The sequence below is a fragment of the Rhinoraja longicauda genome, unplaced genomic scaffold, assembly GCF_053455715.1.
Source record: "Rhinoraja longicauda isolate Sanriku21f unplaced genomic scaffold, sRhiLon1.1 Scf000059, whole genome shotgun sequence".
NCBI classification, from domain to species: domain Eukaryota; kingdom Metazoa; phylum Chordata; class Chondrichthyes; order Rajiformes; family Arhynchobatidae; genus Rhinoraja; species Rhinoraja longicauda.
Window position 1 is genome coordinate 598,394 of NW_027601277.1, and position 22,757 is coordinate 621,150.

The window sequence follows — 22,757 nt, forward strand, 5'->3', positions numbered from 1 at the left end:
GTCCGGCCTTGTCCGGGTCTTGTCCGTCCTTGTCTGGGTCTTGTCCGGTCTTGTCTGGGTCTTGTCCGGTCTTGTCCGGTCTTGTCCGGCCTTGTCTGGTCTTGTCCGGTCTTGTCTGGGTCTCGTCCGGTCTTGTCCGGTCTTGTCCAGTCTTGTCTGAGTCTTGTCCGGTCTTGTCCGGGTCTTGTCCGGTCTTGTCCGGCCTTGTCCGGGTCTTGTCCGGCCTTGTCTGGGTCTTGTCCGGTCTTGTCTGGGTCTTGTCCGGTCTTGTCCGGCCTTGTCCGGTCTTGTCCGGTCTTGTCCGGTCTTGTCCGGTCTTGTCCGGTCTTGTCCGTTCTTGTCTGGGTCTTGTCCGGTCTTGTCCGGTCTTGTCTGGGCATTGTCCGGTCTTGTCCGGGCCTTGTCCGGTCTTGTCCGGTCTTGTCTGGGTCTTGTCCGGTCTTGTCTGGGTCTTGTCCGGTCTTGTCCGGTCTTGTCTGGGTCTTGTCCGGTCTTGTCCGGTCTTGTCTGGGTCTTGTCCGGTCTTGTCCGGTCTTGTCTGGGTCTTGTCCGGTCTTGTCCGGATCTTGTCCGGTCTTGTCCGGTCTTGTCTGGTCTTGTCTGGTCTTGTCCGGTCTTGTCCGGTCTTGTCCGGTCTTGTCTGGGTCTTGTCCGGTCTTGTCCGGTCTTGTCCGGGTCTTGTCCGGTCTTGTCCGGTCATGTCCGGTCTTGTCTGAGTCTTGTCCGGTCTTGTCCGGGTCTTGTCCGGTCTTGTCCGGCCTTGTCCGGTCTTGTCCGGTCTTGTCCGGTCTTGTCCGGTCTTGTCCGGTCTTGTCCGGTCTTGTCCGTTCTTGTCTGGGTCTTGTCCGGTCTTGTCCGGTCTTGTCTGGGCATTGTCCGGTCTTGTCCGGGCCTTGTCCGGTCTTGTCCGGTCTTGTCTGGGTCTTGTCCGGTCTTGTCTGGGTCTTGTCCGGTCTTGTCCGGTCTTGTCTGGGTCTTGTCCGGTCTTGTCCGGTCTTGTCTGGGTCTTGTCCGGTCTTGTCCGGTCTTGTCTGGGTCTTGTCCGGTCTTGTCCGGATCTTGTCCGGTCTTGTCCGGTCTTGTCTGGTCTTGTCTGGTCTTGTCCGGTCTTGTCCGGTCTTGTCCGGTCTTGTCTGGGTCTTGTCCGGTCTTGTCCGGTCTTGTCCGGGTCTTGTCCGGTCTTGTCCGGTCTTGTCCGGTCTTGTCGGGTCTTGTCCGGGTCTTGTCCGGGTCTTGTCCGGGTCTTGTACGGTCTTGTCCGGTCTTGTCCGGGTCTTGTCCGGTCTTGCCCGGGTCTTGTCCGGTCTTGTCCGGTCTTGTCCGGGTCTTGTCCGGACTTGTCCGGTCTTGTCCGGGTCTTGTCCGGTCTTGTCCGGTCTTGTCTGGGTCTTGTCCGGTCTTGTCTGGGTCTTGTCCGGTCTTGTCCGGTCTTGTCTGGGTCTTGTCGGGTCTTGTCCGCTCTTGTCTGGGTCTTGTCCGGTCTTGTCCGGTCTTGTCTGGTTCTTGTCCGGTATGGTCTGGGTCTTGTCCGGTCTTGTCCGGTCTTGTCCGGTCTTGTCTGGTTCTTGTCCGGTCTTGTCCGGTCTTGTCTGGGTCTTGTATGGTCTTGTCCGGATCTTGTCCGGTCTTGTCCGGTCTTGTCCGGGTCTTGTCCGGTCTTGTCCGGTCTTGTCCGGTCTTGTCTGAGTCTTGTCCGGTCTTGTCCGGGTCTTGTCCGGTCTTGTCCGGCCTTGTCCGGTCTTGTCCGGTCTTGTCCGGTCTTGTCCGGTCTTGTCCGGTCTTGTCCGTTCTTGTCTGGGTCTTGTCCGGTCTTGTCCGGTCTTGTCTGGGCCTTGTCCGGTCTTGTCCGGGCCTTGTCCGGTCTTGTCCGGTCTTGTCTGGGTCTTGTCCGGTCTTGTCTGGGTCTTGTCCGGTCTTGTCCGGTCTTGTCTGGGTCTTGTCCGGTCTTGTCCGGTCTTGTCTGGGTCTTGTCCGGTCTTGTCCGGTCTTGTCTGGGTCTTGTCCGGTCTTGTCCGGATCTTGTCCGGTCTTGTCCGGTCTTGTCTGGTCTTGTCTGGTCTTGTCCGGTCTTGTCCGGTCTTGTCCGGTCTTGTCTGGGTCTTGTCCGGTCTTGTCCGGTCTTGTCCGGGTCTTGTCCGGTCTTGTCCGGTCTTGTCCGGTCTTGTCCGGTCTTGTCTGGGTCTTGTCCGGTCTTGTCTGGGTCTTGTCCGGTCTTGTCCGGTCTTGTCCGTTCTTGTCTGGGTCTTGTCCGGTCTTGTCCGGTCTTGTCTGGGCCTTGTCCGGTCTTGTCCGGGCCTTGTCCGGTCTTGTCCGGTCTTGTCTGGGTCTTGTCCGGTCTTGTCTGGGTCTTGTCCGGTCTTGTCCGGTCTTGTCTGGGTCTTGTCCGGTCTTGTCCGTTCTTGTCTGGGTCTTGTCCGGTCTTGTCCGTTCTTGTATGGGTCTTGTCCGGTCTTGTCCGGATCTTGTCCGGTCTTGTCCGGTCTTGTCTGGTCTTGTCTGGTCTTGTCCGGTCTTGTCCGGTCTTGTCCGGTCTTGTCTGGGTCTTGTCCGGTCTTGTCCGGCCTTGTCCGGTCTTGTCCGGTCTTGTCCGGTCTTGTCCGGTCTTGTCCGTTCTTGTCTGGGTCTTGTCCGGTCTTGTCCGTTCTTGTCTGGGTCTTGTCCGGTCTTGTCCGGTCTTGTCTGGGCCTTGTCCGATCTTGTCCGGGCCTTGTCCGGTCTTGTCCGGTCTTGTCTGGGTCTTGTCCGGTCTTGTCCGGTCTTGTCTGGTTCTTGTCCGGTCTTGTCCGGTCTTGTCTGGGTCTTGTCCGGTCTTGTCCGGTCTTGTCTGGGTCTTGTCCGGTCTTGTCCGGATCTTGTCCGGTCTTGTCCGGTCTTGTCTGGTCTTGTCTGGTCTTGTCCGGTCTTGTCCGGTCTTGTCCGGTCTTGTCTGGGTCTTGTCCGGTCTTGTCCGGTCTTGTCCGGTCTTGTCCGGGTCTTGTCCGGTCTTGTCCGGTCTTGTCCGGTCTTGTCGGGTCTTGTCCGGGTCTTTTCCGGGTCTTGTCCGGGTCTTGTACGGTCTTGTCCGGTCTTGTCCGGGTCTTGTCCGGTCTTGCCCGGGTCTTGTCCGGTCTTGTCCGGTCTTGTCCGGGTCTTGTCCGGACTTGTCCGGTCTTGTCCGGGTCTTGTCCGGTCTTGTCCGGTCTTGTCTGGGTCTTGTCCGGTCTTGTCTGGGTCTTGTCCGGTCTTGTCCGGTCTTGTCTGGGTCTTGTCGGGTCTTGTCCGCTCTTGTCTGGGTCTTGTCCGGTCTTGTCCGGTCTTGTCCGGTCTTGTCTGGTTCTTGTCCGGTCTTGTCTGGGTCTTGTCTGGTCTTGTCCGGTCTTGTCCGGTCTTGTCTGAGTCTTGTCCGGTCTTGTCCGGGTCTTGTCCGGTCTTGTCCGGCCTTGTCCGGGTCTTGTCCGGTCTTGTCCGGCCTTGTCCGGGTCTTGTCCGTCCTTGTCTGGGTGTTGTCCGGTCTTGTCCGGTCTTGTCTGGGTCTTGTCGGGTCTTGTCCGCTCTTGTCTGGGTCTTGTCTGGTCTTGTCTGGTCTTGTCCGGTCTTGTCCGGTCTTGTCCGGTCTTGTCTGGGTCTTGTCCGGTCTTGTCCGGTCTTGTCCGGTCTTGTCCGGTCTTGTCAGGTCTTGTCCGGGTCTTGTCCGGTCTTGTCCGCTCTTGTCTGGGTCTTGTCTGGTCTTGTCTGGTCTTGTCCGGTCTTGTCCGGTCTTGTCCGGTCTTGTCCGGTCTTGTCTGAGTCTTGTCCGGTCTTGTCCGGGTCTTGTCCGGTCTTGTCCGGCCTTGTCCGGGTCTTGTCCGGTCTTGTCCGGCCTTGTCCGGGTCTTGTCCGTCCTTGTCTGGGTGTTGTCCGGTCTTGTCCGGTCTTGTCTGGGTCTTGTCGGGTCTTGTCCGCTCTTGTCTGGGTCTTGTCTGGTCTTGTCTGGTCTTGTCCGGTCTTGTCCGGTCTTGTCCGGTCTTGTCTGGGTCTTGTCCGGTCTTGTCCGGTCTTGTCCGGTCTTGTCCGGTCTTGTCAGGTCTTGTCCGGGTCTTGTCCGGTCTTGTCCAGATCTTGTCCGGTCTTGTCCGGTCTTGTCTGGTCTTGTCTGGTCTTGTCCGGTCTTGTCCGGTCTTGTCCGGTCTTGTCTGGGTCTTGTCCGGTCTTGTACGTTCTTGTCCGGGTCTTGTCCGGTCTTGTCCGGTCTTGTCGGGTCTTGTCCGTGTCTTGTCCGGGTCTTGTCCGGGTCTTGTCCGGGTCTTGTACGGTCTTGTCCGGTCTTGTCCGGGTCTTGTCCGGTCTTGCCCGGGTCTTGTCCGGTCTTGTCCGGTCTTGTCTGGGCCTTGTCCGGTCTTGTCCGGGCCTTGTCCGGTCTTGTCCGGTCTTGTCTGGGTCTTGTCCGGTCTTGTCCGGTCTTGTCTGGGTCTTGTCCGGTCTTGTCCGGTCTTGTCTGGGTCTTGTCCGGTCTTGTCCGGTCTTGTCCGGTCTTGTCTGGGTCTTGTCCGGTCTTGTCCGGTCTTGTCCGGTCTTGTCCGGTCTTGTCCGGTCTTGTCCGGTCTTGTCCGGTCTTGTCCGGTCTTGTCTGGGTCTTGTCCGGTCTTGTCCGGTCTTGTCTGGGCCTTGTCCGGTCTTGTCCGGGCCTTGTCCGGTCTTGTCCGGTCTTGTCTGGGTCTTGTCCGGTCTTGTCCGGTCTTGTCTGGGTCTTGTACGGTCTTGTCCGGTCTTGTCCGGTCTTGTCCGGTCTTGTCCGGTCTTGTCCGGTCTTGTCCGTTCTTGTCTGGGTCTTGTCTGGGTCTTGTCCGGTCTTGTCCGGTCTTGTCTGGGCCTTGTCCGGTCTTGTCCGGGCCTTGTCCGGTCTTGTCCGGTCTTGTCTGGGTCTTGTCCGGTCTTGTCCGGTCTTGTCTGGGTCTTGTCCGGTCTTGTCCGGTCTTGTCTGGGTCTTGTCCGGTCTTGTCCGGTCTTGTCTGGGTCTTGTCCGGTCTTGTCCGGATCTTGTCCGGTCTTGTCCGGTCTTGTCTGGTCTTGTCTGGTCTTGTCCGGTCTTGTCCGGTCTTGTCCGGTCTTGTCTGGGTCTTGTCCGGTCTTGTCCGGTCTTGTCCGGGTCTTGTCCGGTCTTGTCCGGTCTTGTCCGGTCTTGTCGGGTCTTGTCCGGGTCTTGTCCGGGTCTTGTCCGGGTCTTGTCCGGGTCTTGTACGGTCTTGTCCGGTCTTGTCCGGGTCTTGTCCGGTCTTGCCCGGGTCTTGTCCGGTCTTGTCCGGTCTTGTCCGGGTCTTGTCCGGACTTGTCCGGTCTTGTCCGGGTCTTGTCCGGTCTTGTCCGGTCTTGTCTGGGTCTTGTCCGGTCTTGTCTTGGTCTTGTCCGGTCTTGTCCGGTCTTGTCTGGGTCTTGTCGGGTCTTGTCCGCTCTTGTCTGGGTCTTGTCCGGTCTTGTCCGGTCTTGTCCGGTCTTGTCTGGTTCTTGTCCGGTCTTGTCTGGGTCTTGTCTGGTCTTGTCCGGTCTTGTCCGGTCTTGTCTGAGCCTTGTCCGGTCTTGTCCGGGTCTTGTCCGGTCTTGTCCGGCCTTGTCCGGGTCTTGTCCGGTCTTGTCCGGCCTTGTCCGGGTCTTGTCCGTCCTTGTCTGGGTGTTGTCCGGTCTTGTCCGGCCTTGTCTGGGTGTTGTCCGGTCTTGTCCGGCCTTGTCTGGTCTTGTCCGGTCTTGTCTGGGTCTCGTCCGGTCTTGTCCGGTCTTGTCCAGTCTTGTCTGAGTCTTGTCCGGTCTTGTCTGGTCTTGTCTGGTCTTGTCCGGTCTTGTCCGGTCTTGTCCGGTCTTGTCTGGGTCTTGTCCGGTCTTGTCCGGTCTTGTCCGGTCTTGTCCGGGTCTTGTCCGGTCTTGTCCGGGTCTTGTCCGGTCTTGTCCGGTCTTGTCCGGTCTTGTCGGGTCTTGTCCGGGTCTTTTCCGGGTCTTGTCCGGGTCTTGTACGGTCTTGTCCGGTCTTGTCCGGGTCTTGTCCGGTCTTGCCCGGGTCTTGTCCGGTCTTGTCCGGTCTTGTCCGGGTCTTGTCCGGACTTGTCCGGTCTTGTCCGGGTCTTGTCCGGTCTTGTCCGGTCTTGTCTGGGTCTTGTCCGGTCTTGTCTGGGTCTTGTCCGGTCTTGTCCGGTCTTGTCTGGGTCTTGTCGGGTCTTGTCCGCTCTTGTCTGGGTCTTGTCCGGTCTTGTCCGGTCTTGTCCGGTCTTGTCTGGTTCTTGTCCGGTCTTGTCTGGGTCTTGTCTGGTCTTGTCCGGTCTTGTCCGGTCTTGTCTGAGTCTTGTCCGGTCTTGTCCGGGTCTTGTCCGGTCTTGTCCGGCCTTGTCCGGGTCTTGTCCGGTCTTGTCCGGCCTTGTCCGGGTCTTGTCCGTCCTTGTCTGGGTGTTGTCCGGTCTTGTCCGGTCTTGTCTGGGTCTTGTCGGGTCTTGTCCGCTCTTGTCTGGGTCTTGTCTGGTCTTGTCTGGTCTTGTCCGGTCTTGTCCGGTCTTGTCCGGTCTTGTCTGGGTCTTGTCCGGTCTTGTCCGTTCTTGTCCGGTCTTGTCCGGTCTTGTCAGGTCTTGTCCGGGTCTTGTCCGGTCTTGTCCAGATCTTGTCCGGTCTTGTCCGGTCTTGTCTGGTCTTGTCTGGTCTTGTCCGGTCTTGTCCGGTCTTGTCCGGTCTTGTCTGGGTCTTGTCCGGTCTTGTCCGTTCTTGTCCGGGTCTTGTCCGGTCTTGTCCGGTCTTGTCGGGTCTTGTCCGGGTCTTGTCCGGGTCTTGTCCGGGTCTTGTCCGGGTCTTGTACGGTCTTGTCCGGTCTTGTCCGGGTCTTGTCCGGTCTTGCCCGGGTCTTGTCCGGTCTTGTCCGGTCTTGTCTGGGCCTTGTCCGGTCTTGTCCGGGCCTTGTCCGGTCTTGTCCGGTCTTGTCTGGGTCTTGTCCGGTCTTGTCCGGTCTTGTCTGGGTCTTGTCCGGTCTTGTCCGGTCTTGTCTGGGTCTTGTCCGGTCTTGTCCGGTCTTGTCCGGTCTTGTCTGGGTCTTGTCCGGTCTTGTCCGGTCTTGTCCGGTCTTGTCCGGTCTTGTCCGGTCTTGTCCGGTCTTGTCCGGTCTTGTCCGGTCTTGTCCGGTCTTGTCTGGGTCTTGTCCGGTCTTGTCCGGTCTTGTCTGGGCCTTGTCCGGTCTTGTCCGGGCCTTGTCCGGTCTTGTCCGGTCTTGTCTGGGTCTTGTCCGGTCTTGTCCGGTCTTGTCTGGGTCTTGTACGGTCTTGTCCGGTGTTGTCCGGTCTTGTCCGGTCTTGTCCGGTCTTGTCCGGTCTTGTCCGTTCTTGTCTGGGTCTTGTCTGGGTCTTGTCCGGTCTTGTCCGGTCTTGTCTGGGCCTTGTCCGGTCTTGTCCGGGCCTTGTCCGGTCTTGTCCGGTCTTGTCTGGGTCTTGTCCGGTCTTGTCCGGTCTTGTCTGGGTCTTGTCCGGTCTTGTCCGGTCTTGTCTGGGTCTTGTCCGGTCTTGTCCGGTCTTGTCTGGGTCTTGTCCGGTCTTGTCCGGATCTTGTCCGGTCTTGTCCGGTCTTGTCTGGTCTTGTCTGGTCTTGTCCGGTCTTGTCCGGTCTTGTCCGGTCTTGTCTGGGTCTTGTCCGGTCTTGTCCGGTCTTGTCCGGGTCTTGTCCGGTCTTGTCCGGTCTTGTCCGGTCTTGTCGGGTCTTGTCCGGGTCTTGTCCGGGTCTTGTCCGGGTCTTGTCCGGGTCTTGTACGGTCTTGTCCGGTCTTGTCCGGGTCTTGTCCGGTCTTGCCCGGGTCTTGTCCGGTCTTGTCCGGTCTTGTCCGGGTCTTGTCCGGACTTGTCCGGTCTTGTCCGGGTCTTGTCCGGTCTTGTCCGGTCTTGTCTGGGTCTTGTCCGGTCTTGTCTTGGTCTTGTCCGGTCTTGTCCGGTCTTGTCTGGGTCTTGTCGGGTCTTGTCCGCTCTTGTCTGGGTCTTGTCCGGTCTTGTCCGGTCTTGTCCGGTCTTGTCTGGTTCTTGTCCGGTCTTGTCTGGGTCTTGTCTGGTCTTGTCCGGTCTTGTCCGGTCTTGTCTGAGCCTTGTCCGGTCTTGTCCGGGTCTTGTCCGGTCTTGTGCGGCCTTGTCCGGGTCTTGTCCGGTCTTGTCCGGCCTTGTCCGGGTCTTGTCCGTCCTTGTCTGGGTGTTGTCCGGTCTTGTCCGGCCTTGTCTGGGTGTTGTCCGGTCTTGTCCGGCCTTGTCTGGTCTTGTCCGGTCTTGTCTGGGTCTCGTCCGGTCTTGTCCGGTCTTGTCCAGTCTTGTCTGAGTCTTGTCCGGTCTTGTCCGGGTCTTGTCCGGTCTTGTCCGGCCTTGTCCGGGTCTTGTCCGGCCTTGTCTGGGTCTTGTCCGGTCTTGTCTGGGTCTTGTCCGGTCTTGTCCGGCCTTGTCCGGTCTTGTCCGGTCTTGTCCGGTCTTGTCCGGTCTTGTCCGGTCTTGTCCGTTCTTGTCTGGGTCTTGTCCGGTCTTGTCCGGTCTTGTCTGGGCCTTGTCCGGTCTTGTCCGGGCCTTGTCCGGTCTTGTCCGGTCTTGTCTGGGTCTTGTCCGGTCTTGTCTGGGTCTTGTCCGGTCTTGTCCGGTCTTGTCTGGGTCTTGTCCGGTCTTGTCCGGTCTTGTCTGGGTCTTGTCCGGTCTTGTCCGGTCTTGTCTGGGTCTTGTCCGGTCTTGTCCGGATCTTGTCCGGTCTTTTCCGGTCTTGTCTGGTCTTGTCTGGTCTTGTCCGGTCTTGTCCGGTCTTGTCCGGTCTTGTCTGGGTCTTGTCCGGTCTTGTCCGGTCTTGTCCGGGTCTTGTCCGGTCTTGTCCGGTCTTGTCCGGTCTTGTCTGAGTCTTGTCCGGTCTTGTCCGGGTCTTGTCCGGTCTTGTCCGGCCTTGTCCGGTCTTGTCCGGTCTTGTCCGGTCTTGTCCGGTCTTGTCCGGTCTTGTCCGTTCTTGTCTGGGTCTTGTCCGGTCTTGTCCGGTCTTGTCTGGGCCTTGTCCGGTCTTGTCCGGGCCTTGTCCGGTCTTGTCCGGTCTTGTCTGGGTCTTGTCCGGTCTTGTCTGGGTCTTGTCCGGTCTTGTCCGGTCTTGTCTGGGTCTTGTCCGGTCTTGTCCGGTCTTGTCTGGGTCTTGTCCGGTCTTGTCCGGTCTTGTCTGGGTCTTGTCCGGTCTTGTCCGGATCTTGTCCGGTCTTGTCCGGTCTTGTCTGGTCTTGTCTGGTCTTGTCCGGTCTTGTCCGGTCTTGTCCGGTCTTGTCTGGGTCTTGTCCGGTCTTGTCCGGTCTTGTCCGGGTCTTGTCCGGTCTTGTCCGGTCTTGTCCGGTCTTGTCGGGTCTTGTCCGGGTCTTGTCCGGGTCTTGTCCGGGTCTTGTACGGTCTTGTCCGGTCTTGACCGGGTCTTGTCCGGTCTTGCCCGGGTCTTGTCCGGTCTTGTCCGGTCTTGTCCGGGTCTTGTCCGGACATGTCCGGTCTTGTCCGGGTCTTGTCCGGTCTTGTCCGGTCTTGTCTGGGTCTTGTCCGGTCTTGTCTGGGTCTTGTCCGGTCTTGTCCGGTCTTGTCTGGGTCTTGTCGGGTCTTGTCCGCTCTTGTCTGGGTCTTGTCCGGTCTTGTCCGGTCTTGTCCGGTCTTGTCTGGTTCTTGTCCGGTCTTGTCTGGGTCTTGTCTGGTCTTGTCCGGTCTTGTCCGGTCTTGTCTGAGTCTTGTCCGGTCTTGTCCGGGTCTTGTCCGGTCTTGTCCGGCCTTGTCCGGGTCTTGTCCGGTCTTGTCCGGCCTTGTCCGGGTCTTGTCCGTCCTTGTCTGGGTGTTGTCCGGTCTTGTCCGGCCTTGTCTGGGTGTTGTCCGGTCTTGTCCGGCCTTGTCTGCTCTTGTCCGGTCTTGTCTGGGTCTCGTCCGGTCTTGTCCGGTCTTGTCCGGTCTTGTCTGAGTCTTGTCCGGTCTTGTCCGGGTCTTGTCCGGTCTTGTCCGGCCTTGTCCGGTCTTGTCCGGTCTTGTCCGGGTCTTGTCCGGTCTTGTCCGGTCTTGTCCGGTCTTGTCTGAGTCTTGTCCGGTCTTGTCCGGGTTAGGGTTAGGGTTAGGGTTAGGGTTAGGGTTAGGGTTAGGGTTAGGGTTAGGGTTAGGGTTAGGGTTAGGGTTAGGGTTAGGGTTAGGGTTAGGGTTAGGGTTAGGGTTAGGGTTAGGGTTAGGGTTAGGGTTAGGGTTAGGGTTAGGGTTAGGGTTAGGGTTAGGGTTAGGGTTAGGGTTAGGGTTAGGGTTAGGGTTAGGGTTAGGGTTAGGGTTAGGGTTAGGGTTAGGGTTAGGGTTAGGGTTAGGGTTAGGGTTAGGGTTAGGGTTAGGGTTAGGGTTAGGGTTAGGGTTAGGGTTAGGGTTAGGGTTAGGGTTAGGGTTAGGGTTAGGGTTAGGGTTAGGGTTAGGGTTAGGGTTAGGGTTAGGGTTAGGGTTAGGGTTAGGGTTAGGGTTAGGGTTAGGGTTAGGGTTAGGGTTAGGGTTAGGGTTAGGGTTAGGGTTAGGGTTAGGGTTAGGGTTAGGGTTAGGGTTAGGGTTAGGGTTAGGGTTAGGGTTAGGGTTAGGGTTAGGGTTAGGGTTAGGGTTAGGGTTAGGGTTAGGGTTAGGGTTAGGGTTAGGGTTAGGGTTAGGGTTAGGGTTAGGGTTAGGGTTAGGGTTAGGGTTAGGGTTAGGGTTAGGGTTAGGGTTAGGGTTAGGGTTAGGGTTAGGGTTAGGGTTAGGGTTAGGGTTAGGGTTAGGGTTAGGGTTAGGGTTAGGGTTAGGGTTAGGGTTAGGGTTAGGGTTAGGGTTAGGGTTAGGGTTAGGGTTAGGGTTAGGGTTAGGGTTAGGGTTAGGGTTAGGGTTAGGGTTAGGGTTAGGGTTAGGGTTAGGGTTAGGGTTAGGGTTAGGGTTAGGGTTAGGGTTAGGGTTAGGGTTAGGGTTAGGGTTAGGGTTAGGGTTAGGGTTAGGGTTAGGGTTAGGGTTAGGGTTAGGGTTAGGGTTAGGGTTAGGGTTAGGGTTAGGGTTAGGGTTAGGGTTAGGGTTAGGGTTAGGGTTAGGGTTAGGGTTAGGGTTAGGGTTAGGGTTAGGGTTAGGGTTAGGGTTAGGGTTAGGGTTAGGGTTAGGGTTAGGGTTAGGGTTAGGGTTAGGGTTAGGGTTAGGGTTAGGGTTAGGGTTAGGGTTAGGGTTAGGGTTAGGGTTAGGGTTAGGGTTAGGGTTAGGGTTAGGGTTAGGGTTAGGGTTAGGGTTAGGGTTAGGGTTAGGGTTAGGGTTAGGGTTAGGGTTAGGGTTAGGGTTAGGGTTAGGGTTAGGGTTAGGGTTAGGGTTAGGGTTAGGGTTAGGGTTAGGGTTAGGGTTAGGGTTAGGGTTAGGGTTAGGGTTAGGGTTAGGGTTAGGGTTAGGGTTAGGGTTAGGGTTAGGGTTAGGGTTAGGGTTAGGGTTAGGGTTAGGGTTAGGGTTAGGGTTAGGGTTAGGGTTAGGGTTAGGGTTAGGGTTAGGGTTAGGGTTAGGGTTAGGGTTAGGGTTAGGGTTAGGGTTAGGGTTAGGGTTAGGGTTAGGGTTAGGGTTAGGGTTAGGGTTAGGGTTAGGGTTAGGGTTAGGGTTAGGGTTAGGGTTAGGGTTAGGGTTAGGGTTAGGGTTAGGGTTAGGGTTAGGGTTAGGGTTAGGGTTAGGGTTAGGGTTAGGGTTAGGGTTAGGGTTAGGGTTAGGGTTAGGGTTAGGGTTAGGGTTAGGGTTAGGGTTAGGGTTAGGGTTAGGGTTAGGGTTAGGGTTAGGGTTAGGGTTAGGGTTAGGGTTAGGGTTAGGGTTAGGGTTAGGGTTAGGGTTAGGGTTAGGGTTAGGGTTAGGGTTAGGGTTAGGGTTAGGGTTAGGGTTAGGGTTAGGGTTAGGGTTAGGGTTAGGGTTAGGGTTAGGGTTAGGGTTAGGGTTAGGGTTAGGGTTAGGGTTAGGGTTAGGGTTAGGGTTAGGGTTAGGGTTAGGGTTAGGGTTAGGGTTAGGGTTAGGGTTAGGGTTAGGGTTAGGGTTAGGGTTAGGGTTAGGGTTAGGGTTAGGGTTAGGGTTAGGGTTAGGGTTAGGGTTAGGGTTAGGGTTAGGGTTAGGGTTAGGGTTAGGGTTAGGGTTAGGGTTAGGGTTAGGGTTAGGGTTAGGGTTAGGGTTAGGGTTAGGGTTAGGGTTAGGGTTAGGGTTAGGGTTAGGGTTAGGGTTAGGGTTAGGGTTAGGGTTAGGGTTAGGGTTAGGGTTAGGGTTAGGGTTAGGGTTAGGGTTAGGGTTAGGGTTAGGGTTAGGGTTAGGGTTAGGGTTAGGGTTAGGGTTAGGGTTAGGGTTAGGGTTAGGGTTAGGGTTAGGGTTAGGGTTAGGGTTAGGGTTAGGGTTAGGGTTAGGGTTAGGGTTAGGGTTAGGGTTAGGGTTAGGGTTAGGGTTAGGGTTAGGGTTAGGGTTAGGGTTAGGGTTAGGGTTAGGGTTAGGGTTAGGGTTAGGGTTAGGGTTAGGGTTAGGGTTAGGGTTAGGGTTAGGGTTAGGGTTAGGGTTAGGGTTAGGGTTAGGGTTAGGGTTAGGGTTAGGGTTAGGGTTAGGGTTAGGGTTAGGGTTAGGGTTAGGGTTAGGGTTAGGGTTAGGGTTAGGGTTAGGGTTAGGGTTAGGGTTAGGGTTAGGGTTAGGGTTAGGGTTAGGGTTAGGGTTAGGGTTAGGGTTAGGGTTAGGGTTAGGGTTAGGGTTAGGGTTAGGGTTAGGGTTAGGGTTAGGGTTAGGGTTAGGGTTAGGGTTAGGGTTAGGGTTAGGGTTAGGGTTAGGGTTAGGGTTAGGGTTAGGGTTAGGGTTAGGGTTAGGGTTAGGGTTAGGGTTAGGGTTAGGGTTAGGGTTAGGGTTAGGGTTAGGGTTAGGGTTAGGGTTAGGGTTAGGGTTAGGGTTAGGGTTAGGGTTAGGGTTAGGGTTAGGGTTAGGGTTAGGGTTAGGGTTAGGGTTAGGGTTAGGGTTAGGGTTAGGGTTAGGGTTAGGGTTAGGGTTAGGGTTAGGGTTAGGGTTAGGGTTAGGGTTAGGGTTAGGGTTAGGGTTAGGGTTAGGGTTAGGGTTAGGGTTAGGGTTAGGGTTAGGGTTAGGGTTAGGGTTAGGGTTAGGGTTAGGGTTAGGGTTAGGGTTAGGGTTAGGGTTAGGGTTAGGGTTAGGGTTAGGGTTAGGGTTAGGGTTAGGGTTAGGGTTAGGGTTAGGGTTAGGGTTAGGGTTAGGGTTAGGGTTAGGGTTAGGGTTAGGGTTAGGGTTAGGGTTAGGGTTAGGGTTAGGGTTAGGGTTAGGGTTAGGGTTAGGGTTAGGGTTAGGGTTAGGGTTAGGGTTAGGGTTAGGGTTAGGGTTAGGGTTAGGGTTAGGGTTAGGGTTAGGGTTAGGGTTAGGGTTAGGGTTAGGGTTAGGGTTAGGGTTAGGGTTAGGGTTAGGGTTAGGGTTAGGGTTAGGGTTAGGGTTAGGGTTAGGGTTAGGGTTAGGGTTAGGGTTAGGGTTAGGGTTAGGGTTAGGGTTAGGGTTAGGGTTAGGGTTAGGGTTAGGGTTAGGGTTAGGGTTAGGGTTAGGGTTAGGGTTAGGGTTAGGGTTAGGGTTAGGGTTAGGGTTAGGGTTAGGGTTAGGGTTAGGGTTAGGGTTAGGGTTAGGGTTAGGGTTAGGGTTAGGGTTAGGGTTAGGGTTAGGGTTAGGGTTAGGGTTAGGGTTAGGGTTAGGGTTAGGGTTAGGGTTAGGGTTAGGGTTAGGGTTAGGGTTAGGGTTAGGGTTAGGGTTAGGGTTAGGGTTAGGGTTAGGGTTAGGGTTAGGGTTAGGGTTAGGGTTAGGGTTAGGGTTAGGGTTAGGGTTAGGGTTAGGGTTAGGGTTAGGGTTAGGGTTAGGGTTAGGGTTAGGGTTAGGGTTAGGGTTAGGGTTAGGGTTAGGGTTAGGGTTAGGGTTAGGGTTAGGGTTAGGGTTAGGGTTAGGGTTAGGGTTAGGGTTAGGGTTAGGGTTAGGGTTAGGGTTAGGGTTAGGGTTAGGGTTAGGGTTAGGGTTAGGGTTAGGGTTAGGGTTAGGGTTAGGGTTAGGGTTAGGGTTAGGGTTAGGGTTAGGGTTAGGGTTAGGGTTAGGGTTAGGGTTAGGGTTAGGGTTAGGGTTAGGGTTAGGGTTAGGGTTAGGGTTAGGGTTAGGGTTAGGGTTAGGGTTAGGGTTAGGGTTAGGGTTAGGGTTAGGGTTAGGGTTAGGGTTAGGGTTAGGGTTAGGGTTAGGGTTAGGGTTAGGGTTAGGGTTAGGGTTAGGGTTAGGGTTAGGGTTAGGGTTAGGGTTAGGGTTAGGGTTAGGGTTAGGGTTAGGGTTAGGGTTAGGGTTAGGGTTAGGGTTAGGGTTAGGGTTAGGGTTAGGGTTAGGGTTAGGGTTAGGGTTAGGGTTAGGGTTAGGGTTAGGGTTAGGGTTAGGGTTAGGGTTAGGGTTAGGGTTAGGGTTAGGGTTAGGGTTAGGGTTAGGGTTAGGGTTAGGGTTAGGGTTAGGGTTAGGGTTAGGGTTAGGGTTAGGGTTAGGGTTAGGGTTAGGGTTAGGGTTAGGGTTAGGGTTAGGGTTAGGGTTAGGGTTAGGGTTAGGGTTAGGGTTAGGGTTAGGGTTAGGGTTAGGGTTAGGGTTAGGGTTAGGGTTAGGGTTAGGGTTAGGGTTAGGGTTAGGGTTAGGGTTAGGGTTAGGGTTAGGGTTAGGGTTAGGGTTAGGGTTAGGGTTAGGGTTAGGGTTAGGGTTAGGGTTAGGGTTAGGGTTAGGGTTAGGGTTAGGGTTAGGGTTAGGGTTAGGGTTAGGGTTAGGGTTAGGGTTAGGGTTAGGGTTAGGGTTAGGGTTAGGGTTAGGGTTAGGGTTAGGGTTAGGGTTAGGGTTAGGGTTAGGGTTAGGGTTAGGGTTAGGGTTAGGGTTAGGGTTAGGGTTAGGGTTAGGGTTAGGGTTAGGGTTAGGGTTAGGGTTAGGGTTAGGGTTAGGGTTAGGGTTAGGGTTAGGGTTAGGGTTAGGGTTAGGGTTAGGGTTAGGGTTAGGGTTAGGGTTAGGGTTAGGGTTAGGGTTAGGGTTAGGGTTAGGGTTAGGGTTAGGGTTAGGGTTAGGGTTAGGGTTAGGGTTAGGGTTAGGGTTAGGGTTAGGGTTAGGGTTAGGGTTAGGGTTAGGGTTAGGGTTAGGGTTAGGGTTAGGGTTAGGGTTAGGGTTAGGGTTAGGGTTAGGGTTAGGGTTAGGGTTAGGGTTAGGGTTAGGGTTAGGGTTAGGGTTAGGGTTAGGGTTAGGGTTAGGGTTAGGGTTAGGGTTAGGGTTAGGGTTAGGGTTAGGGTTAGGGTTAGGGTTAGGGTTAGGGTTAGGGTTAGGGTTAGGGTTAGGGTTAGGGTTAGGGTTAGGGTTAGGGTTAGGGTTAGGGTTAGGGTTAGGGTTAGGGTTAGGGTTAGGGTTAGGGTTAGGGTTAGGGTTAGGGTTAGGGTTAGGGTTAGGGTTAGGGTTAGGGTTAGGGTTAGGGTTAGGGTTAGGGTTAGGGTTAGGGTTAGGGTTAGGGTTAGGGTTAGGGTTAGGGTTAGGGTTAGGGTTAGGGTTAGGGTTAGGGTTAGGGTTAGGGTTAGGGTTAGGGTTAGGGTTAGGGTTAGGGTTAGGGTTAGGGTTAGGGTTAGGGTTAGGGTTAGGGTTAGGGTTAGGGTTAGGGTTAGGGTTAGGGTTAGGGTTAGGGTTAGGGTTAGGGTTAGGGTTAGGGTTAGGGTTAGGGTTAGGGTTAGGGTTAGGGTTAGGGTTAGGGTTAGGGTTAGGGTTAGGGTTAGGGTTAGGGTTAGGGTTAGGGTTAGGGTTAGGGTTAGGGTTAGGGTTAGGGTTAGGGTTAGGGTTAGGGTTAGGGTTAGGGTTAGGGTTAGGGTTAGGGTTAGGGTTAGGGTTAGGGTTAGGGTTAGGGTTAGGGTTAGGGTTAGGGTTAGGGTTAGGGTTAGGGTTAGGGTTAGGGTTAGGGTTAGGGTTAGGGTTAGGGTTAGGGTTAGGGTTAGGGTTAGGGTTAGGGTTAGGGTTAGGGTTAGGGTTAGGGTTAGGGTTAGGGTTAGGGTTAGGGTTAGGGTTAGGGTTAGGGTTAGGGTTAGGGTTAGGGTTAGGGTTAGGGTTAGGGTTAGGGTTAGGGTTAGGGTTAGGGTTAGGGTTAGGGTTAGGGTTAGGGTTAGGGTTAGGGTTAGGGTTAGGGTTAGGGTTAGGGTTAGGGTTAGGGTTAGGGTTAGGGTTAGGGTTAGGGTTAGGGTTAGGGTTAGGGTTAGGGTTAGGGTTAGGGTTAGGGTTAGGGTTAGGGTTAGGGTTAGGGTTAGGGTTAGGGTTAGGGTTAGGGTTAGGGTTAGGGTTAGGGTTAGGGTTAGGGTTAGGGTTAGGGTTAGGGTTAGGGTTAGGGTTAGGGTTAGGGTTAGGGTTAGGGTTAGGGTTAGGGTTAGGGTTAGGGTTAGGGTTAGGGTTAGGGTTAGGGTTAGGGTTAGGGTTAGGGTTAGGGTTAGGGTTAGGGTTAGGGTTAGGGTTAGGGTTAGGGTTAGGGTTAGGGTTAGGGTTAGGGTTAGGGTTAGGGTTAGGGTTAGGGTTAGGGTTAGGGTTAGGGTTAGGGTTAGGGTTAGGGTTAGGGTTAGGGTTAGGGTTAGGGTTAGGGTTAGGGTTAGGGTTAGGGTTAGGGTTAGGGTTAGGGTTAGGGTTAGGGTTAGGGTTAGGGTTAGGGTTAGGGTTAGGGTTAGGGTTAGGGTTAGGGTTAGGGTTAGGGTTAGGGTTAGGGTTAGGGTTAGGGTTAGGGTTAGGGTTAGGGTTAGGGTTAGGGTTAGGGTTAGGGTTAGGGTTAGGGTTAGGGTTAGGGTTAGGGTTAGGGTTAGGGTTAGGGTTAGGGTTAGGGTTAGGGTTAGGGTTAGGGTTAGGGTTAGGGTTAGGGTTAGGGTTAGGGTTAGGGTTAGGGTTAGGGTTAGGGTTAGGGTTAGGGTTAGGGTTAGGGTTAGGGTTAGGGTTAGGGTTAGGGTTAGGGTTAGGGTTAGGGTTAGGGTTAGGGTTAGGGTTAGGGTTAGGGTTAGGGTTAGGGTTAGGGTTAGGGTTAGGGTTAGGGTTAGGGTTAGGGTTAGGGTTAGGGTTAGGGTTAGGGTTAGGGTTAGGGTTAGGGTTAGGGTTAGGGTTAGGGTTAGGGTTAGGGTTAGGGTTAGGGTTAGGGTTAGGGTTAGGGTTAGGGTTAGGGTTAGGGTTAGGGTTAGGGTTAGGGTTAGGGTTAGGGTTAGGGTTAGGGTTAGGGTTAGGGTTAGGGTTAGGGTTAGGGTTAGGGTTAGGGTTAGGGTTAGGGTTAGGGTTAGGGTTAGGGTTAGGGTTAGGGTTAGGGTTAGGGTTAGGGTTAGGGTTAGGGTTAGGGTTAGGGTTAGGGTTAGGGTTAGGGTTAGGGTTAGGGTTAGGGTTAGGGTTAGGGTTAGGGTTAGGGTTAGGGTTAGGGTTAGGGTTAGGGTTAGGGTTAGGGTTAGGGTTAGGGTTAGGGTTAGGGTTAGGGTTAGGGTTAGGGTTAGGGTTAGGGTTAGGGTTAGGGTTAGGGTTAGGGTTAGGGTTAGGGTTAGGGTTAGGGTTAGGGTTAGGGTTAGGGTTAGGGTTAGGGTTAGGGTTAGGGTTAGGGTTAGGGTTAGGGTTAGGGTTAGGGTTAGGGTTAGGGTTAGGGTTAGGGTTAGGGTTAGGGTTAGGGTTAGGGTTAGGGTTAGGGTTAGGGTTAGGGTTAGGGTTAGGGTTAGGGTTAGGGTTAGGGTTAGGGTTAGGGTTAGGGTTAGGGTTAGGGTTAGGGTTAGGGTTAGGGTTAGGGTTAGGGTTAGGGTTAGGGTTAGGGTTAGGGTTAGGGTTAGGGTTAGGGTTAGGGTTAGGGTTAGGGTTAGGGTTAGGGTTAGGGTTAGGGTTAGGGTTAGGGTTAGGGTTAGGGTTAGGGTTAGGGTTAGGGTTAGGGTTAGGGTTAGGGTTAGGGTTAGGGTTAGGGTTAGGGTTAGGGTTAGGGTTAGGGTTAGGGTTAGGGTTAGGGTTAGGGTTAGGGTTAGGGTTAGGGTTAGGGTTAGGGTTAGGGTTAGGGTTAGGGTTAGGGTTAGGGTTAGGGTTAGGGTTAGGGTTAGGGTTAGGGTTAGGGTTAGGGTTAGGGTTAGGGTTAGGGTTAGGGTTAGGGTTAGGGTTAGGGTTAGGGTTAGGGTTAGGGTTAGGGTTAGGGTTAGGGTTAGGGTTAGGGTTAGGGTTAGGGTTAGGGTTAGGGTTAGGGTTAGGGTTAGGGTTAGGGTTAGGGTTAGGGTTAGGGTTAGGGTTAGGGTTAGGGTTAGGGTTAGGGTTAGGGTTAGGGTTAGGGTTAGGGTTAGGGTTAGGGTTAGGGTTAGGGTTAGGGTTAGGGTTAGGGTTAGGGTTAGGGTTAGGGTTAGGGTTAGGGTTAGGGTTAGGGTTAGGGTTAGGGTTAGGGTTAGGGTTAGGGTTAGGGTTAGGGTTAGGGTTAGGGTTAGGGTTAGGGTTAGGGTTAGGGTTAGGGTTAGGGTTAGGGTTAGGGTTAGGGTTAGGGTTAGGGTTAGGGTTAGGGTTAGGGTTAGGGTTAGGGTTAGGGTTAGGGTTAGGGTTAGGGTTAGGGTTAGGGTTAGGGTTAGGGTTAGGGTTAGGGTTAGGGTTAGGGTTAGGGTTAGGGTTAGGGTTAGGGTTAGGGTTAGGGTTAGGGTTAGGGTTAGGGTTAGGGTTAGGGTTAGGGTTAGGGTTAGGGTTAGGGTTAGGGTTAGGGTTAGGGTTAGGGTTAGGGTTAGGGTTAGGGTTAGGGTTAGGGTTAGGGTTAGGGTTAGGGTTAGGGTTAGGGTTAGGGTTAGGGTTAGGGTTAGGGTTAGGGTTAGGGTTAGGGTTAGGGTTAGGGTTAGGGTTAGGGTTAGGGTTAGGGTTAGGGTTAGGGTTAGGGTTAGGGTTAGGGTTAGGGTTAGGGTTAGGGTTAGGGTTAGGGTTAGGGTTAGGGTTAGGGTTAGGGTTAGGGTTAGGGTTAGGGTTAGGGTTAGGGTTAGGGTTAGGGTTAGGGTTAGGGTTAGGGTTAGGGTTAGGGTTAGGGTTAGGGTTAGGGTTAGGGTTAGGGTTAGGGTTAGGGTTAGGGTTAGGGTTAGGGTTAGGGTTAGGGTTAGGGTTAGGGTTAGGGTTAGGGTTAGGGTTAGGGTTAGGGTTAGGGTTAGGGTTAGGGTTAGGGTTAGGGTTAGGGTTAGGGTTAGGGTTAGGGTTAGGGTTAGGGTTAGGGTTAGGGTTAGGGTTAGGGTTAGGGTTAGGGTTAGGGTTAGGGTTAGGGTTAGGGTTAGGGTTAGGGTTAGGGTTAGGGTTAGGGTTAGGGTTAGGGTTAGGGTTAGGGTTAGGGTTAGGGTTAGGGTTAGGGTTAGGGTTAGGGTTAGGGTTAGGGTTAGGGTTAGGGTTAGGGTTAGGGTTAGGGTTAGGGTTAGGGTTAGGGTTAGGGTTAGGGTTAGGGTTAGGGTTAGGGTTAGGGTTAGGGTTAGGGTTAGGGTTAGGGTTAGGGTTAGGGTTAGGGTTAGGGTTGGGTTAGGGTTAGGGTTAGGGTTAGGGTTAGGGTTAGGGTTAGGGTTAGGGTTAGGGTTAGGGTTAGGGTTAGGGTTAGGGTTGGGTTAGGGTTAGGGTTAGGGTTAGGGTTAGGGTTAGGGTTAGGGTTAGGGTTAGGGTTAGGGTTAGGGTTAGGGTTAGGGTTAGGGTTAGGGTTAGGGTTAGGGTTAGGGTTAGGGTTAGGGTTAGGGTTAGGGTTAGGGTTAGGGTTAGGGTTAGGGTTAGGGTTAGGGTTAGGGTTAGGGTTAGGGTTAGGGTTAGGGTTAGGGTTAGGGTTAGGGTTAGGGTTAGGGTTAGGGTTAGGGTTAGGGTTAGGGTTAGGGTTAGGGTTAGGGTTAGGGTTAGGGTTAGGGTTAGGGTTAGGGTTAGGGTTAGGGTTAGGGTTAGGGTTAGGGTTAGGGTTAGGGTTAGGGTTAGGGTTAGGGTTAGGGTTAGGGTTAGGGTTAGGGTTAGGGTTAGGGTTAGGGTTAGGGTTAGGGTTAGGGTTAGGGTTAGGGTTAGGGTTAGGGTTAGGGTTAGGGTTAGGGTTAGGGTTAGGGTTAGGGTTAGGGTTAGGGTTAGGGTTAGGGTTAGGGTTAGGGTTAGGGTTAGGGTTAGGGTTAGGGTTAGGGTTAGGGTTAGGGTTAGGGTTAGGGTTAGGGTTAGGGTTAGGGTTAGGGTTAGGGTTAGGGTTAGGGTTAGGGTTAGGGTTAGGGTTAGGGTTAGGGTTAGGGTTAGGGTTAGGGTTAGGGTTAGGGTTAGGGTTAGGGTTAGGGTTAGGGTTAGGGTTAGGGTTAGGGTTAGGGTTAGGGTTAGGGTTAGGGTTAGGGTTAGGGTTAGGGTTAGGGTTAGGGTTAGGGTTAGGGTTAGGGTTAGGGTTAGGGTTAGGGTTAGGGTTAGGGTTAGGGTTAGGGTTAGGGTTAGGGTTAGGGTTAGGGTTAGGGTTAGGGTTAGGGTTAGGGTTAGGGTTAGGGTTAGGGTTAGGGTTAGGGTTAGGGTTAGGGTTAGGGTTAGGGTTAGGGTTAGGGTTAGGGTTAGGGTTAGGGTTAGGGTTAGGGTTAGGGTTAGGGTTAGGGTTAGGGTTAGGGTTAGGGTTAGGGTTAGGGTTAGGGTTAGGGTTAGGGTTAGGGTTAGGGTTAGGGTTAGGGTTAGGGTTAGGGTTAGGGTTAGGGTTAGGGTTAGGGTTAGGGTTAGGGTTAGGGTTAGGGTTAGGGTTAGGGTTAGGGTTAGGGTTAGGGTTAGGGTTAGGGTTAGGGTTAGGGTTAGGGTTAGGGTTAGGGTTAGGGTTAGGGTTAGGGTTAGGGTTAGGGTTAGGGTTAGGGTTAGGGTTAGGGTTAGGGTTAGGGTTAGGGTTAGGGTTAGGGTTAGGGTTAGGGTTAGGGTTAGGGTTAGGGTTAGGGTTAGGGTTAGGGTTAGGGTTAGGGTTAGGGTTAGGGTTAGGGTTAGGGTTAGGGTTAGGGTTAGGGTTAGGGTTAGGGTTAGGGTTAGGGTTAGGGTTAGGGTTAGGGTTAGGGTTAGGGTTAGGGTTAGGGTTAGGGTTAGGGTTAGGGTTAGGGTTAGGGTTAGGGTTAGGGTTAGGGTTAGGGTTAGGGTTAGGGTTAGGGTTAGGGTTAGGGTTAGGGTTAGGGTTAGGGTTAGGGTTAGGGTTAGGGTTAGGGTTAGGGTTAGGGTTAGGGTTAGGGTTAGGGTTAGGGTTAGGGTTAGGGTTAGGGTTAGGGTTAGGGTTAGGGTTAGGGTTAGGGTTAGGGTTAGGGTTAGGGTTAGGGTTAGGGTTAGGGTTAGGGTTAGGGTTAGGGTTAGGGTTAGGGTTAGGGTTAGGGTTAGGGTTAGGGTTAGGGTTAGGGTTAGGGTTAGGGTTAGGGTTAGGGTTAGGGTTAGGGTTAGGGTTAGGGTTAGGGTTAGGGTTAGGGTTAGGGTTAGGGTTAGGGTTAGGGTTAGGGTTAGGGTTAGGGTTAGGGTTAGGGTTAGGGTTAGGGTTAGGGTTAGGGTTAGGGTTAGGGTTAGGGTTAGGGTTAGGGTTAGGGTTAGGGTTAGGGTTAGGGTTAGGGTTAGGGTTAGGGTTAGGGTTAGGGTTAGGGTTAGGGTTAGGGTTAGGGTTAGGGTTAGGGTTAGGGTTAGGGTTAGGGTTAGGGTTAGGGTTAGGGTTAGGGTTAGGGTTAGGGTTAGGGTTAGGGTTAGGGTTAGGGTTAGGGTTAGGGTTAGGGTTAGGGTTAGGGTTAGGGTTAGGGTTAGGGTTAGGGTTAGGGTTAGGGTTAGGGTTAGGGTTAGGGTTAGGGTTAGGGTTAGGGTTAGGGTTAGGGTTAGGGTTAGGGTTAGGGTTAGGGTTAGGGTTAGGGTTAGGGTTAGGGTTAGGGTTAGGGTTAGGGTTAGGGTTAGGGTTAGGGTTAGGGTTAGGGTTAGGGTTAGGGTTAGGGTTAGGGTTAGGGTTAGGGTTAGGGTTAGGGTTAGGGTTAGGGTTAGGGTTAGGGTTAGGGTTAGGGTTAGGGTTAGGGTTAGGGTTAGGGTTAGGGTTAGGGTTAGGGTTAGGGTTAGGGTTAGGGTTAGGGTTAGGGTTAGGGTTAGGGTTAGGGTTAGGGTTAGGGTTAGGGTTAGGGTTAGGGTTAGGGTTAGGGTTAGGGTTAGGGTTAGGGTTAGGGTTAGGGTTAGGGTTAGGGTTAGGGTTAGGGTTAGGGTTAGGGTTAGGGTTAGGGTTAGGGTTAGGGTTAGGGTTAGGGTTAGGGTTAGGGTTAGGGTTAGGGTTAGGGTTAGGGTTAGGGTTAGGGTTAGGGTTAGGGTTAGGGTTAGGGTTAGGGTTAGGGTTAGGGTTAGGGTTAGGGTTAGGGTTAGGGTTAGGGTTAGGGTTAGGGTTAGGGTTAGGGTTAGGGTTAGGGTTAGGGTTAGGGTTAGGGTTAGGGTTAGGGTTAGGGTTAGGGTTAGGGTTAGGGTTAGGGTTAGGGTTAGGGTTAGGGTTAGGGTTAGGGTTAGGGTTAGGGTTAGGGTTAGGGTTAGGGTTAGGGTTAGGGTTAGGGTTAGGGTTAGGGTTAGGGTTAGGGTTAGGGTTAGGGTTAGGGTTAGGGTTAGGGTTAGGGTTAGGGTTAGGGTTAGGGTTAGGGTTAGGGTTAGGGTTAGGGTTAGGGTTAGGGTTAGGGTTAGGGTTAGGGTTAGGGTTAGGGTTAGGGTTAGGGTTAGGGTTAGGGTTAGGGTTAGGGTTAGGGTTAGGGTTAGGGTTAGGGTTAGGGTTAGGGTTAGGGTTAGGGTTAGGGTTAGGGTTAGGGTTAGGGTTAGGGTTAGGGTTAGGGTTAGGGTTAGGGTTAGGGTTAGGGT